Below are 15,097 nucleotides of genomic sequence, written 5' to 3' on the forward strand. Positions count from 1 at the left end.
TCGGGGTCAGGTCTCATGCCCTCATTTGGGAAGATGTGGCCGTAGAACTTGAGGGTCGACTTGTGGAATCACACTTGTTCTGATTGAGTGTGAAGTTAGCATTGAGTAAAGTGTGACACACCAGATCCAGTGCTTTGTCATGATCTTTCTGGGTCTCTCCGAACACCAAGATGTCGTCGCTGTAGTTAAAAGCATTCGGAATGTCTTGTATCACTCGTCTGACAGCCTCCTGGAAGATCTCAGCAGCAGAGGAGATCCCAAAATTGAGGCGTTTATATCGGAAAAGTCCTTGGTGTGTTGTCAATGTAGTGATGTAGCGTTCGTGTAGCTCAAGCTGATGATAGCCCTTGTCGAGATCTAGTTTCGAAAAAACTGTCGCTCTGTTCAGGCGTGTGATCATATCACTGATGTGAGGTCCGGGGTGTCGCTCCTGTTCAATTGCTGTATTCGAAGCTCGCATGTCTACACACAGGCGTACTTTGTTATCTTGGCCTCTCTTGGGTACGACCACTACCGGGGATACCCATGGAGTGGGTCCAGTCGATCTTTCAATGATGTCTGCTTTCAATAAGTCTTGGAGTTCATCATCTACTGCCTGTTGTAAGTGACAGGGTACTTTCCTATGGCTCCGTGCCACTGGCGTCACTTGCTCGTTGATGTGTAGCTTGACTTTGAAGTGGGCGAGCTTCCCTAGACCGTTGAACAGCTTTGGGAACTTGTTGACAATGTCTGGCGAGTCGTCCACTTTGTATAAGATCTCGACTAGCTTCAGCTGTTCCGCCGTTGGTAGGCTGAGAAGACAGTCTGCTGTTTCAAGGCCTTCTATTACGTGAATTTGTGCTTGGATTTTCCTGTCTTTGTAGGTCAGCATGGTGCGAAATTGTCCCAAACATGGCAAAGGATCTCTGGACATCCAAGTGTAGACCCTCACTGCAGCTGGCTCTAATTTCGGCTTCGGATTCATGCTCTGATATTCAGTGGTGCAGATGTAGTTGAGTGACGCGCCTGTATCTAAAACGAACTTGGCAGAGTGGCTTCCCATTTGGATGTCTAACCACGGGTATTTCTTCAGTCTATCGGGGTCTGCCACCACACATACATATTCATCACTGTCTTGTGATATGGGAGTAAGGGAAGACGACTCTCTGGATGTTGACCGCTGAGAGCGGTATGAGCTGTGTGACTGGGCACTGGATCTGGATGAACTCGTCGAGCGATCTCTTCGACTTTGTACAGCCCTTACATGGTGACGTGACACTGTGTTCTGTTTGGTCTGTCTCGTTTCTGTGCGATGGGCTTGAAAAGCAGCTTCAAAGTGGTTGTCTTTTCCACATCGGTGGCATTGTTGTCCAATGGCTGGGCACTGACCCGTGTGAAGGTAGTCTTGGCCACACTGGTAGCATTGTGGAGGTTGTCTGCGAGACTGACTGTTCTGCGTCCCTCGGCGGGGCGACTTCATACGAGGCGGTCTTGCAAATCTTCCCGATGTGTGTCGGTCTGGGCGACGCCTCGGTTCCACGTGAGAGTGCACACGGAGGGCCTGCTCCTTCTTTTCGGTTTTGCTAGCTTCCATTTTCTTTGCGTGCTCTTCGGCTTGATCATTGATGCGAGTGAGTTCTTCTTTCTCATTGAGGGTATAGTGCTTCTTCAGTAGTCTGCGGTGTAATGACTCAGATTGGCATCCATCAATGATGCGCAGGCGAAGGGCGTCTTCTGTGTTGAAGTTGTCAAATTCACAATGTCGGGCTAGACGTTTGAGGCATGAGATGAAGTCACCCATGGGTTTGTCTCGCTCCTGAGACGCGAGGTTGAACGTGTAGCGCTCATAGTCTAGGGTTCGCTTGTGAAGGAACTTCTTATTCAAAGCTTCTTTCACGCTTTCATAGGATGCAGCGTTTGCCGGCAGTAGGTCTTTGATAATTTGTCCAATATCTTTACCTATGAGATTGCGTAGGGTGATGAGTAGTTGGTTAGAGTCACGGACCTGTGACCCTTTCATAAAATCTTCAAATTCCTCAAGCCAATTCTTCCACGCAGGGCCCATGCTATTTCCTGACGGAAGCGGTAGTGGCTCAGGAGGGCGCAAGTATAATACTCCCATGAGTATCTGTCCGGGCGGCGGGGCAGTGTGTGTGGGGCCGGGCACGGCTTGCTGCGAGGAGTCAGGATTCAACATGGTGTGCTATAGTGTGGCTCCAGTGGACTTAAGAGGCCTTTGTGAGGCTCAGTATGTCTTTTGCAGGCCTTGAAGATTCTTTTTTCTTTTACTTGTTGCCTGACTTCAAGATGGCCGCCGTGTTGGGACTAAGCTTGGCCAATACAGGTGCCTGACTTCAACATGGCCACCGACATGGACTCAATGCATGTATGCCTCACTTCTTCACAGGGGTATTCTTATTGGACTTACCCCTGTCTTCACGCGCTGTCTCTGGCAAGGTATTTTTTTCTTGGGATACAATCTTCAGGTGCACCTTTCAATTACAGGGGCCGCGTGGGGGTGCTGACTATCACTCGAGCTATATCAGCAGGGGCGCTCCGCATTGACTCGCGGCAGCGCGCGCTCTGTTTTCTGAATGATTGACAGTGGAGGGGGGTTTGCTGTATCGCACCCTCGTCGCCAGTTTAATGTCCCGTGTTCCAGGAAACACGCGGACACCGGCTGCGCTATGTAAACCTCCCTTTATTATATCCGTCTACGCGCGAACTGCCGCTTCCATCCCGCGGCTCCTCCCCTTCCGGCCATGCCTGACCCTGTCACAAGTCGGGACAGGCATGGCGGCACGACACTGCCGGCAGGTCACTTTTTCCCATATTAATAGTGACTCACCGGGACGCAAGGAGCTTGTAAAAAAGCCCCACAGTGCATTAAATGGAAAACAGTAAGTGCAGCCACTCACCATATTTGATGGAGGAGATGGGTATTGGGGCGGAGCTAAGGCCGTGGTCATTTCATTTGAGGTTTTCTTGGTGTGCAACTGTGCACAATAATAAAGCAACAGCTCTGCAGTCTGTAGAGTATTCTTTTTGCCAATGCATGCAGAAAAGAGTCATTTTAAACATATCTTTTCAAATTTCATGTATTCAGATGACACATGAAAGATATTTGTATATTCACATTATACGCAATTATTGCTATTGTTGGCATTTCAGTGCTTAATTTGAGCTGGTGGCTTCCAGTGCTCAGCACCGGCACTTAATCATCAACACCAGAGCTTTTGACAAGCACCAGTTAAGAACACATGCATTTATGGTAGGCACAGGGAGATTAGGTGGTGATTTGCCCAGAATCACCGGATGTTGAGCCACTGCCAAGACTTGAACCTGGTTCCCCAGCAGAGAAGTCGGTTGCTCTGGCCATTATGCCACACCCTCGCCCCATTTGTATGGTTAGTTCTGCTTTAGGCGGCGCTAACTGGAGAAATGGGCTGGTGCAAGCTGCCTCCTGACGACATCCCTGGCACTTGTTTTTTTACACATTAACCACTGGGGCAATTTGTGAAAGAAACTTGCATAATGGTAGATATGACCCCTTTCTAGTTAGGAGATTGGCAGACCTTACCAGCAACTGATAAGTTGCCTCAGTGCAAGTCCGTGTAAGGAATGATTGTTCAAAGGTGGGAAAGAGACCTTACACATTGGGTGGTAGCTGGGAAAATGTTGATGAGTTCACTCTTCAATGACATCCTAGATGAAGTCGAGTAATTCGGCCTCAGTGGTGCAGACAAAGCGGGCCCTGTGAGACCCAGGGGTTCTGAACTGTTTAGGAGGTCCGATAGCGTTGACTTTCCTTAATTACAGGTTTGACTCTGGCCTCAAGCTGAATCCCTACTCACTGTCAGTTATGCACACCGTTATGAGCATAGAAACAGAGGCCCTACTCACTGTCAGTTATGCACACCTCATGAGCATGGAAACAGAGGCCCTAATCACGAGCACAGTTATGCACACTTTCATGAGCATGGAAACAGAGGCCTCACTCACTGTCAGTTATGCACACTGTCATGAGCATAGAAACAGAGGTCCTACTCACGAGCACAGTTATGCACACTGTCATGAGCATGGAAACAGAGGCCCCACTCACTGTCAGTTATGCACACTGTCATGAGCATGGAAACAGAGGCCCCACTCGCTGTCAGTTATGCACACAGTCATGAGCATAGATACAGAGGCCCTATGCACTGTCAGTTATGCACACCGTCATGAGCATAGATACAGAGGCCCTACTCGCTGTCAGTTATGCACACCGTCAAGAGCATAGATACAGAGGCCCTACTCACTGTCAGTTATGCACACCGTTATGAGCATAGAAACAGAGGCCCCACTCACTGTCAGTTATGCACACCGTCAAGAGCATAAAGCTGATGCCCTACTCACTGTCAGTTATGCACACTGTCATGAGCATACAAACAGAGGCCCCACTCACTGTCAATTATGCACACAGTCATAAGCATAGAAACTGATGCCCTACTCACTGTCAGTTATGCACACTGTCATGAGCATACAAACAGAGGCCCCACTCACTGTCAGTTATGCACACCGTTATGAGCATAGGAACAGAGGCCCCACTCACTGTCAGTTATGCACACCGTTATGAGCATAGAAACAGAGGCCCCACTCACTGTCAGTTATGCACACCGTCATGAGCATGGAAACAGAGGCCCCACTCACTGTCAGTTATGCACACAGTCATAAGCATAGAAACAGAGGCCCTACTCACTGTCAGTTATGCACACTGTCATAAGCATACAAACAGAGGCCCCACTCGCTGTCAGTTATGCACAGTCATGAGCATAGAAACAGAGGCCCTACTCACAAGCACAGTTATGCACACCGTCATGAGCATAGAAACAGAGGCCCTACTCACTGTCAGTTATGCACACTGTCATAAGCATACAAACAGAGGCCCCACTCTCTGTCAGTTATGCACAGTCATGAGCATAGAAACAGAGGCCCTACTCACAAGCACAGTTATGCACACCGTCATGAGCATAGAAACAGAGGCCCCACTCACTGTCAGTTATGCACACCGTTATGAGCATAGAAACAGAGGCCCCACTCGCTGTCAGTTATGCACACAGTCAGTCAGTCAAATACACTTTATTCGATTTGTTAAAATCATAAAAGACATAAATTTTACATACATACAACATAAAAACAACCAATGATATGTCTAAAAATCAGTACAGTAGAAAACATTTTCAGTTAGTGCAAGACAATTAAATATGTTAAAATCTAGTTAAAAACATCATTGATTAAAATAGTGCATTAGGTGAGACTTTCAATTTCTTGATCCTAATTGCCGCCACTAAAAAACTGGCCACACAAAAGATGATACGGGTGGAGCCCAAGAGCTGGAGATAGATTAATCATGGCCTAACCTGAGTAAAGCCAGCCTCTCTCAAAATTGGTAACAGATGTTTTTTCCTTATATCCCTGTATGTCTCGCAAAACATGATAAAATGCATAGTATCTTGCTGCGAAAAATTATCACAGTTACAGGGAGGGCCCGCTTCTGGTTTTGCCCATGATGGGTAACTACCCAGAGTTAGATGGATCAAATTAAACCTAAATTTGGTCAACAAGAACCTATGTAAGGGTTTAGTAACAAGTTTGAGATAAGGCTCTAGAGAAGGAGAAAAAATTAACATAAAATGCGATCTAACAGCTGGTTTCTCGAGTTCCTGCTCTTCTCGAACCAATCTGGCCCTATCTAAAAATTGTATCTTGATCCAGTTGACATCCTCCCTCCTAATACAAGATGGCGACTGGAAGAGTTCTATGCGGCCCAGTTGTTGAAAGTTTTTTTTCAAATAAACCAGCCAGGGTATTTTATTAGCCAGATCCATTGCCATAATGTCAGACATGATGGCATGATTCAAGGTTAGCTCTGGGTTAAGCCATGTTTTTAACCAAAAGATCAATGGGGCAAGTTTCAACCTGTCTGTGATATAGTCCAAACCCACCTCCGAATGAATAGAAAAGGTCGGGGAGGATTTAGGGACAGACAAGAGGTATCTAATAAATCCATTCTCCACTCTTTGTATTTTTTCCACAGATACATAACCCCACAGAGGTGAACCATAAGAGGCAATCGAGATACATTTGGTGTTATAAATTTTCAAAAGAGCCTCCATAGGCCTAGACCCAAGCCTCCTTCAGAATCCCATAAGAGCTGATGACGAACGGGCCATGGATATACTCTTGGCCTTAATTTGGGGGGCCCAAGACCCCTTTTCGTCAAAAAGGACGCCCAGATAGGGAAAGACAGCCACCCTGGAGACCGCCTCCCCTTCACAGAAAAAGGTTTTTACTTTTGACCTACTTCTTTGATGACCAACCACCATCGTGTGTGACTTTTTAGCATTTATCTTTAGGTCTAGTTGGTCCATAAAGGCCCCAAATTGGTCCAACAATCTTTGAAGGCCCACGCCTGTACGAGCTAATAATACTGCGTCGTCCGCGTATAGGAGAGCTGGAATTAAGGTCTCTCCTACACGCGGAACATCAGCCCCCACTTCCACCAGATGTTTTCCCAAGCCGTTGATGTAAATGGTAAAGAGGAGGGGGGCCAGGATGCAACCCTGGCGCACCCCCCCTCTCTGACTTAAATCGTCTCGTGCACCTACCCTCCCTGGTGACCCTGACCACAGCAAACAGCTCCTGGTGAAGGGATGCCATAAAATGGACGAGTGTTTGATCAACCCCAAGCTCTAATAGGAATAGCCACAGCTTAGACCTATTTACCAAGTCAAAAGCCGAGGGGAGGTCCATAAATGCCAAAAATAAAGACCCCTCCTTGGTCACCGTATACTTGGAAATCAGGAGGTGGAGATTCGAACATTGGTCCATGGTGCCTCTTTTCTCTCTAAAACCATACTGAATATTAGAGAGACCCCCATTGCTCTCTATATTATCCCTTAGCCTATGCAATAAGACTCTGCCCAATATCTTAATCGCAGAGTCTAACAGGGAAATGGGTCTGTAACACCCCGGGTCATCGCGCTGCCCCTTTTTGAAAATCGGCACGATGATTGAGGTAGCCCATGTGGAGGGGAGAATATTACCATTTGCGGCACAAAAAACGTTAGTTAGCACCTTTGCCCAGAATTTTGGTAAGTGGGTGTAAAAATCTGCTGGCACACCGTCAGGTCCAGGTGCTTTATTTGTAGAGGTCTCCAAAATTGCTTTCTCCACTTCCTCACAGTTAAAAACAAGGGGAGCAAACGCAACGGCCACTGAAGGGTTATATTGTGTGTCGGTGACTAAAATACCATAGACTTCTTGGAAATGGAGCAGCCATTTAGTATCGCTAATTACACAGTCCATTACAGTGTTGTCTGATTCTGAGAAAAAGGGCTGATTAATAATAGCCCAAAACTGGCTGCTATCACGCAATACATCAATTGTAAGTAATTTTTCCCATGCATCATTTTTAATAGCATTTTTCCTACTGGTAATGGTTAACTTATAATCCTTCCTCAATTTAGCAATAAGGGCCTTATCTCTCGGGGTAGATAGCAGTGCTTTTTTTAAAACCCTATGGGCTTTCAAGCAATTTGAGTCAAACCACTTGCGTGGTTTGTTGCCTTGCTGACTAGGAGTCATCATCAGGTCATTTGATATTTGGGCACATATTCCCTCGAAAGCCCCCATAATTTCTGACTTTGTGGCTTTTGTATCCTGACAAATAACTATATTGTTCTCAATTTTAGGGAGTAGAATTTCAATAAAATTTTCCGGGACCACCTTTGCCCACTTGAGCCTTCTCCCTTGATCCGTTGGTGCTAGAGCAGTCACCCCACGGAGGGAGCAAGACCTATTGGCCATAAATTCACCCCAGAATAACTCAAGCAACAGCGGATTATGGTCACTATAAGAAGAGACAATCACTTTATAGGTCACTGCCCTATGTAAAATACCAGGAGTCAAAAAGATATAATCAATAACTGATCCATGGTCAGACCCCTTATAAGTATTTGAACGTATCCCCCCCTCAGTATTAATCAATTCCAATATGTTAAAATTGGCCAACAACTCTTCAAGGGCCTCCCCTGTTTTGGTATGCTCCAAATGGGGGGGCCAATGAGCCTGACGGTCCCTCATGCTCACCAAAGTGGCATAGATCGCCACAAGGGTGAATATTAAAGTCACCCATTAAAATAAAATCGAACTGAGTGTGATTATTTAGACTGAAATTAAACAGGAATTTTTCCAATGAGACAATATGCTCATTCCCATCTTCCCTTTCCCAGGAATTATAAAAATTAATTAATATTAATTTATGGGTGGTAGAAACTACCCATTCCACGATTAAAAAGTTAGGCGAGCCCGACTCGATCATTTTTAATGACCCTCGTAATCTTAGTGAAAAAAGGGAAATAAGGCCTCCTTTAGCTCTACCCGCTCTACCAGGGGTTGCTGGAATAACAAAGCTAGTATAACCATCCAGCCAAAAACTAGGGGAAGAATCCCAGGACTCCTGCATGGCAATAATGTCATAATTAGCAACAAAATCTAACCAGGCTGTGTCTGTCCTTTTTGCTCTAATACCAGCTATGTTCCAGCTGATAAGTTTACAGACTGCTGGCACATCGGTTTTGGAGGCCCCACAGTCATGAGCATGGAAACAGAGGCCCCACTCACTGTCAGTTATGCACAGAGTCATGAGCATAGAAACAGAGGTCCTACTCACGAGCACAGTTATGCACACAGTCATGAGCATAGAAACAGAGGCCCTACTCACGAGCACAGTTATGCACACCGTCATGAGCATAGAAACAGAGGCCCCACTCACTGTCAGTTATGCACATCATGGAAACAGAGGCCCTACTCGCTGTCAGTTATGCACAAAGTCATGAGCATAGAAACAGAGGCCCTACTCACAAGCACAATTATGCACACAGTCATGAGCATAGAAACAGAGGCCCTACACACTAGCAAAGTTATGCACAAAGTCATGAGCATGGAAACAGAGGCCCTACTCACTGTCAGTTATGCAGACAGTCAGAATCATGGAAACAGAGGCCCTACTCGCTTTCAGTTATGCAGACAGTCATGAGCATAGAAACAGAGGCCATATTCACTGTCAGTTATGCACACAGTCATGAGCATAGAAACAGAGGCCCTACTCACGAGCACAATTATGCACACAGTCATGAGCTTGGAAACAGAGGCCCTACTCACGAGCACAGTTATGCACACAGTCATGAGAATGGAAACATAGGCCCTACTCACTGTCAGTTGTGCACACAGTCGTAAGCATAGAAACAGAGGCCCTACTCACGAGCACAATTATGCACACAGTCATGAGCATGGAAACAGAGGCCCTACTCACTGTCAGTTATGCACACAGTCATGAGCATAGAAACAGAGGCCCTACTCACGAGCACAATTATGCACACAGTCATGAGCATAGAAACAGAGGCCCTACTCACGAGCACAGTTATGCACACAGTCATGAGCATGGAAACAGAGGCCCTACTCACGAGCACAGTTATGCACACAGTCATGAGCATGGAAACAGAGGCCCTACTCACTGTCAGTTATGCACACAGTCGTAAGCATGGAAACAGAGGCCCCACTCAGTGTCAGTTATGCACACCGTCATGAGCATAGAAACAGAGGCCCCACTCACTGTCAGTTATGCACACCGCCATGAGCATGGAAACAGAGGCCCCACTCACTGTCACTTATGCACACAGCCATAAGCATAGAAACAGAGGCCCTACTCACAAGCACAGTTATGCACACAGTCATGAGCATGAAAGCAGAGGCCCTACTCACTGTCAGTTATGCACACAGTCATAATCATGGAAACAGAGACCCTACTCGCTGTCTGTTATGCACACAGTCATGAGCATAGAAACAGAGGCCCTACTCACGAGGACAATTATGCACACAGTCATGAGTATAGAAACAGAGGCCCTACTCACTAGCATAGTTATGCACACAGTCATGAGCATGGAAACAGAGGCCATACTCACGAGCACAGTTATGCACACAATCATGAGCATAGAAACAGAGGCCCTACTCACTGTCAGTTATGCACACAGTCATGAGCATAGAAACAGAGGCCCTACTCACGAGCACAGTTATGCACACAGTCATGAGCATGGAAACAGAGGCCCTACTCACTGTCAGTTATGCACACAGTCATAAGCATAGCATGTGTTTTTAATTACGATCACTCAATGTGGCAATGAATTAAGATACATGACATAAGCTAACATGACAATCATGTGTCAAGCACACTCATCTGTGAGTTTTCACCCTTAGCCTATGTTTCTGTTTCCTTCATCTATTTTTATATGTGTTACTTGCAGGCTTAAGCGCTCATTTCATCAAAAAACACACAACAGACACTGCACAATAAACACACCTACATAAAAATGCAGACACGGAAATTGTTTTTTTTGACAGCACCTTTCAGCCATTGGCTACTGTGGATCAGATGACCTTAGACATTGGCTAAAAGGGTTTTCCAATTTGCATTGGTTTCAGACCATGGTACATCCTGGGTGTAAACATCATGTAAATATCGTTCTAAACACACACGTTTTTTTTTTATTCCCTAGAGCCCTCCACTCTGCACTGTCTGTATTTTTTGTATTTCCTTACCCCCTTCCACCACATTCATGTTTAAACAACAAAACCAAAAAACCCCAGATTTTAAACATCACATTAGACATGAAGGAGCCTGGTTCCATGTTCTAGACTTACTTTGGAACCTCTAGCCGATGTCCCTTTTTGTCTGCTTGAAGGTGTAGAGGGGAGGAAAATTATCGTTAGCCAATTATGGGGCATATTATCAGGCACGGCGTTAAAATTATCGCCGCTTTGGCGGCGATAATGGGCTTGATAATACGCCGCAGGGAATTCCCATAGAAGCCCATGTTGACACCAGAACATGGGCTTCTATGGGAATTGTCTGCCGCATATTATCAAGCCCATTATCGCCGCTTTAGCTGCAGTTTTCTGCCGTTAAAGCGGCGATAATTTTAACACCGTTTCTTGATAATATGCCCCGACGTCACTAACGGGACATCCCTACATAGCATTCCCAAAGGGAAGTTCTAGAAAGGTTTCAGCGCGTGAAGGCTTCCTAAGAAGAACATTCACGTTGAATGGGTCAATAAAGCTACAGAGCTCTTTCTAAGATGCTCTCTCCTCTCAAAACAAGGCAGAAGTCCCCGGACTCTGTCCCTAACTTCAATACAAGAATTGAATGCAAACTCCCAGAAGGCATTGCAGTATCACCCCATCCATACAAGACACCTCCTCGTAGGTAACTTTCCATGCAGCAACGATGCTCCCAGGCCTTGGTTCAATAACCTTGATTCCCAGGCTCTCTCCGGTGAGAAAGGACATCATCCCACATTATCAGCATCGCTGTTCAATGTATCTTCTCCTCCCTAAACCTAACTCAAGCCCATGTTAGATGTGAAGGACGTCTAACCTGAGCTTCAATTGGAATTCCATAGAGCATATTATCAAGCCCATTATCGCCGTTTTAGCGGCAGTTTTCTGCCGCTAAAGCGGCGATAATTTTATCGCCTGTCTTGATAATATGCCCCGTGGCGGTTTCCGTACCTCACTAGATGGAAAAAATGTACAGAATCCAGTTCATCAAAAGAAGTCAGCGAAAGTTATAATTCTTTCACAGTCTCATCATTTTAGAACTGACACATTTTCAATATTATATACAACAAAGCCATAGTTGCTGCTTTTTTATTTTATGCAAGTATCAATCATTGACAAAGCCAATAGCCTTGGCTTGTTGTAGGTGTAATGTATTATATATCTGGATGTAATACAGAAGTAGCAGGATACCAATCGGGCAGCACACAAAGCCTAGCACAGATTTTTAGCTTATGCGTTTTAAGCCACACCCTTAATGACATCTGACACACTCTTTGGAGTTTTTTCAACCCACTTAAAAGCCTGGAAACAACACCATGTCACAGCCACCTCACATCCTGGCACTGTGCATCTTGTATGACTTCAACGTTTTTAGAATTGCCTATGTGCATGGGCATAGTGAATCCTCCCACACCCCGCCCCTTGCTATAGGATCTACGGCAAGGGTGAAGTTCTTGTTGGGCCTCTTCTGTCTGAAACTCTGCAGACAAAGGCTCAGCTCATAATTAATGTGAAAAAGTCTGTGAATAAGTAAGTGAAGGAGTAGGTAAATGGCTGGATGGATTAGTGAAAGGGTGAATGGATGAGTGAAATTGTGAACGGATGGATAATGAGAGAAAGAATGGATGGATGAGTGTGTGAAAGGGAAGGTAGATGGGCAAAAGGGTAAATAGAGGAGTGAAAGAGTGGATGGATGGATGCGAGAAAGGATAGATGAGTGAAAGGATGGATGAGTGATAGGGTCAATAGATGGATTATTGAGCTGATGGATGGATGGATGGATGGGTGGGTGGATGGATGGGTGAAGGGAAGGCTAAGTGAAAGGGGGATTGAGAGAGAAAGGGAGGATGAATGGATGAGTAGAAGTATAGATGGATAATTGACAGGATGGGTGGGCGAATGGGTGTGTGGATGAGTGAAAAGAAGGATGAAAGGTTGGATGAATGAAATAATGCATAGATGAGTGAAAGGGACGGTGAAGAGCTTGAAGAAAGGATGAATGGATGAGTTAAATGGTGAATAGATGGACGAATGAACGGATGAGTGACTGAGTGAATGGATAAGTAAGTGAAAGAATGGCTGGATGGGTTAAAGGGTAAATGGTTGGATGGATGTGAGCGAATGGATGGGTGGGTGGAAGTGTAGATAGATGAGTTAAAGAGTGGATTGGGTGAAAGGGTGGATGATGGATGGATGAGTGAAAGTGTGGATGAAGATATGGATGAGTGAAACGATGGATGGAGGGATAGATAATGGATAGGTTTGGAAATGGTTGATTAGGTTTGGATATGGCTAGGCACACAGATGGAATGACAGAATGAATGGTGAAAGAATGAATGATGGATGAAAGAATGAATGGATGCCACACACACGTGTGACTCAACCCGCCATCCCAAACTGACACATGACGTCAGGCAGCAAGCGCAGAACTCAGGCTTGAAATGCTACCTCGGCCTGCAAAAAAGCAGAAAATAATTCCTTGCACGGTGCTGTGGTACCACAAGAGACGATCCGCTGTTGTGCCGCTGGGTGGCGCTCAGGGCCGAACTGGGAACCCAAACCGGCCCTGGCAAAGTGCTCGGCCGGCCCCCCGGGGCTTGGGGGTGCCGCCGAGCTCTTTGCCAGGGCCGGTTTTCGGCCGATTTTGTTACATGGCCGATTTTGCAGCTATGCTGCAAAAACAGCCCTGTAACAAAAACGGCCCCCAGAGGCCCAAAACCGGCCCCCACCCGTGCGGCGCACCGGGGGATTGCCCGGTGCCCGCTACGGCCAGTCCGGGCCTGGTGGCGCTCCTCTCATGCCACCAGGAAGCAGTGCGAGCAGCCCTCCGCCTGCCCCAAAGCCATGAGGATGCTTGAGGGCACAGCTCCGTGCAGCCCTTCTGCGGAGAAAGGTGCGCAAGACAACAGAACCTGCACTTGCAGACAACAGTATCGACGAGATCCTTCCACCACAATTTGTTTTCTTTTAAAATGTTGCACCCCTAAGTATATTGCTCCACTGCCTACCAGTATGGATGACATCTGACTCTTACACCTTGTAGCCCTCATTGTTTTAAGTAACATTTCCTATACATTGACTTTCACATTTATGAGTCATTGTCTCTATATAATATGTGTGTGTTGTAAAGCACTCTGACACCCTGCCATACATACTTCAGATGAGTAGCACTATAAAAGAAATTAAATACACATGAGAGAGGGTCTATATGAAGATGAGGGGCACCATTGGAGGGCGGGAGCAAGGCAGGACTGGCCGGACCTGGCATTGGGCGTTTGCCTGGGAGGCTGTAATGGTTAGGGGTCTGTTTTGTTACAGGGGGCTAGCTCTGCAAAGTACCTTGTATAACCAGCAGTTTTCAGGCAACAATAAAAGTGTCGCGATAACTCTGGTGACTAGTGTACCTGCTGGAGAGAAATGGGAGTTTTGTTTAGTGGCAGTTTTGAATCATCTAAGGTAGCACGGAGGGTTAATATGCCTGCTGGAAAGAATGTGTACCACGCATATCAAAGAACAGTGGGGCATATTATCAAGGACTGCGTTAAAATTATCGCCGCTTTAGCGGCAGGAACCTGCAGTTAAAAGCGGCGATAATGGGCTTGACAATATGCCGCAGAGAATTCCAATAGAAGCCCATGTTCTGGTGTCAACATGAGCTTCTATTGGAATTCTCTGCGGCATATTATCAAGCTCATTATCGCCGCTTTAGTGGTAGTTTCCTGCGCTTAAGCGGCGATAATTTAAATGCCGTTCTTGAGAATATGCCCCAGTATTTTATGTGCAGAGCTCAGTGGGCTACTGCTTTTATCACTGAGATCCTTTTGTTATTGTGCAGTTCATGAGTTGCATAAGTAATCTAGCACAGTGAGCTATGAACTGCCATGAAAGAGCTGCATGCATGGTACAGGTTACAAAGTTATGTTTTCTTCCCAGTTTTTCATTATCCTGATGTTGCTAAAAAAAGGTTTGTTTGGGTAGTAATATATTCTTCTTATTAAAGTCAACCCTAACCACTGTGTGAGTTTGAGCTTCTCCAGACTAAGCACTCTTAAAAAGTGCCTACCTGTGTGGATAACGTGAATCCTACCCCGTTGCCTTATGTAACATTTTCTATACACTGATTTACACACGTATGATTAATTGTCTCTGTGTGTGTCTCTGTATATGCTCTAGCACCCTACACTGGTATGAGAGGCGCTATAAAACAAATTAAATACATATGAGCGAGAGTCACTGTTGGAGATAGTAAGGGAATCATTGAAGAGCCCCTCAAAGATTGTCGTATCCTTGTGCACAGGAAAGTCATCATTTACTGTGCCTTAGAAGCTAATACAATTGAAATATAATGACAAATGTATTGTAGAAAGCACCGTGTTTTCCCAAATTTTCTTGGGCTTGTGTAAACAAAGGGTGTAAGCTGTCCATTTTTTTGTAAAACACAACTTTTAAATATCTGCAA

This window comes from Triturus cristatus, chromosome 4_2, assembly GCF_964204655.1.
Source record: "Triturus cristatus chromosome 4_2, aTriCri1.1, whole genome shotgun sequence".
Taxonomy (NCBI): Eukaryota; Metazoa; Chordata; class Amphibia; order Caudata; family Salamandridae; genus Triturus; species Triturus cristatus.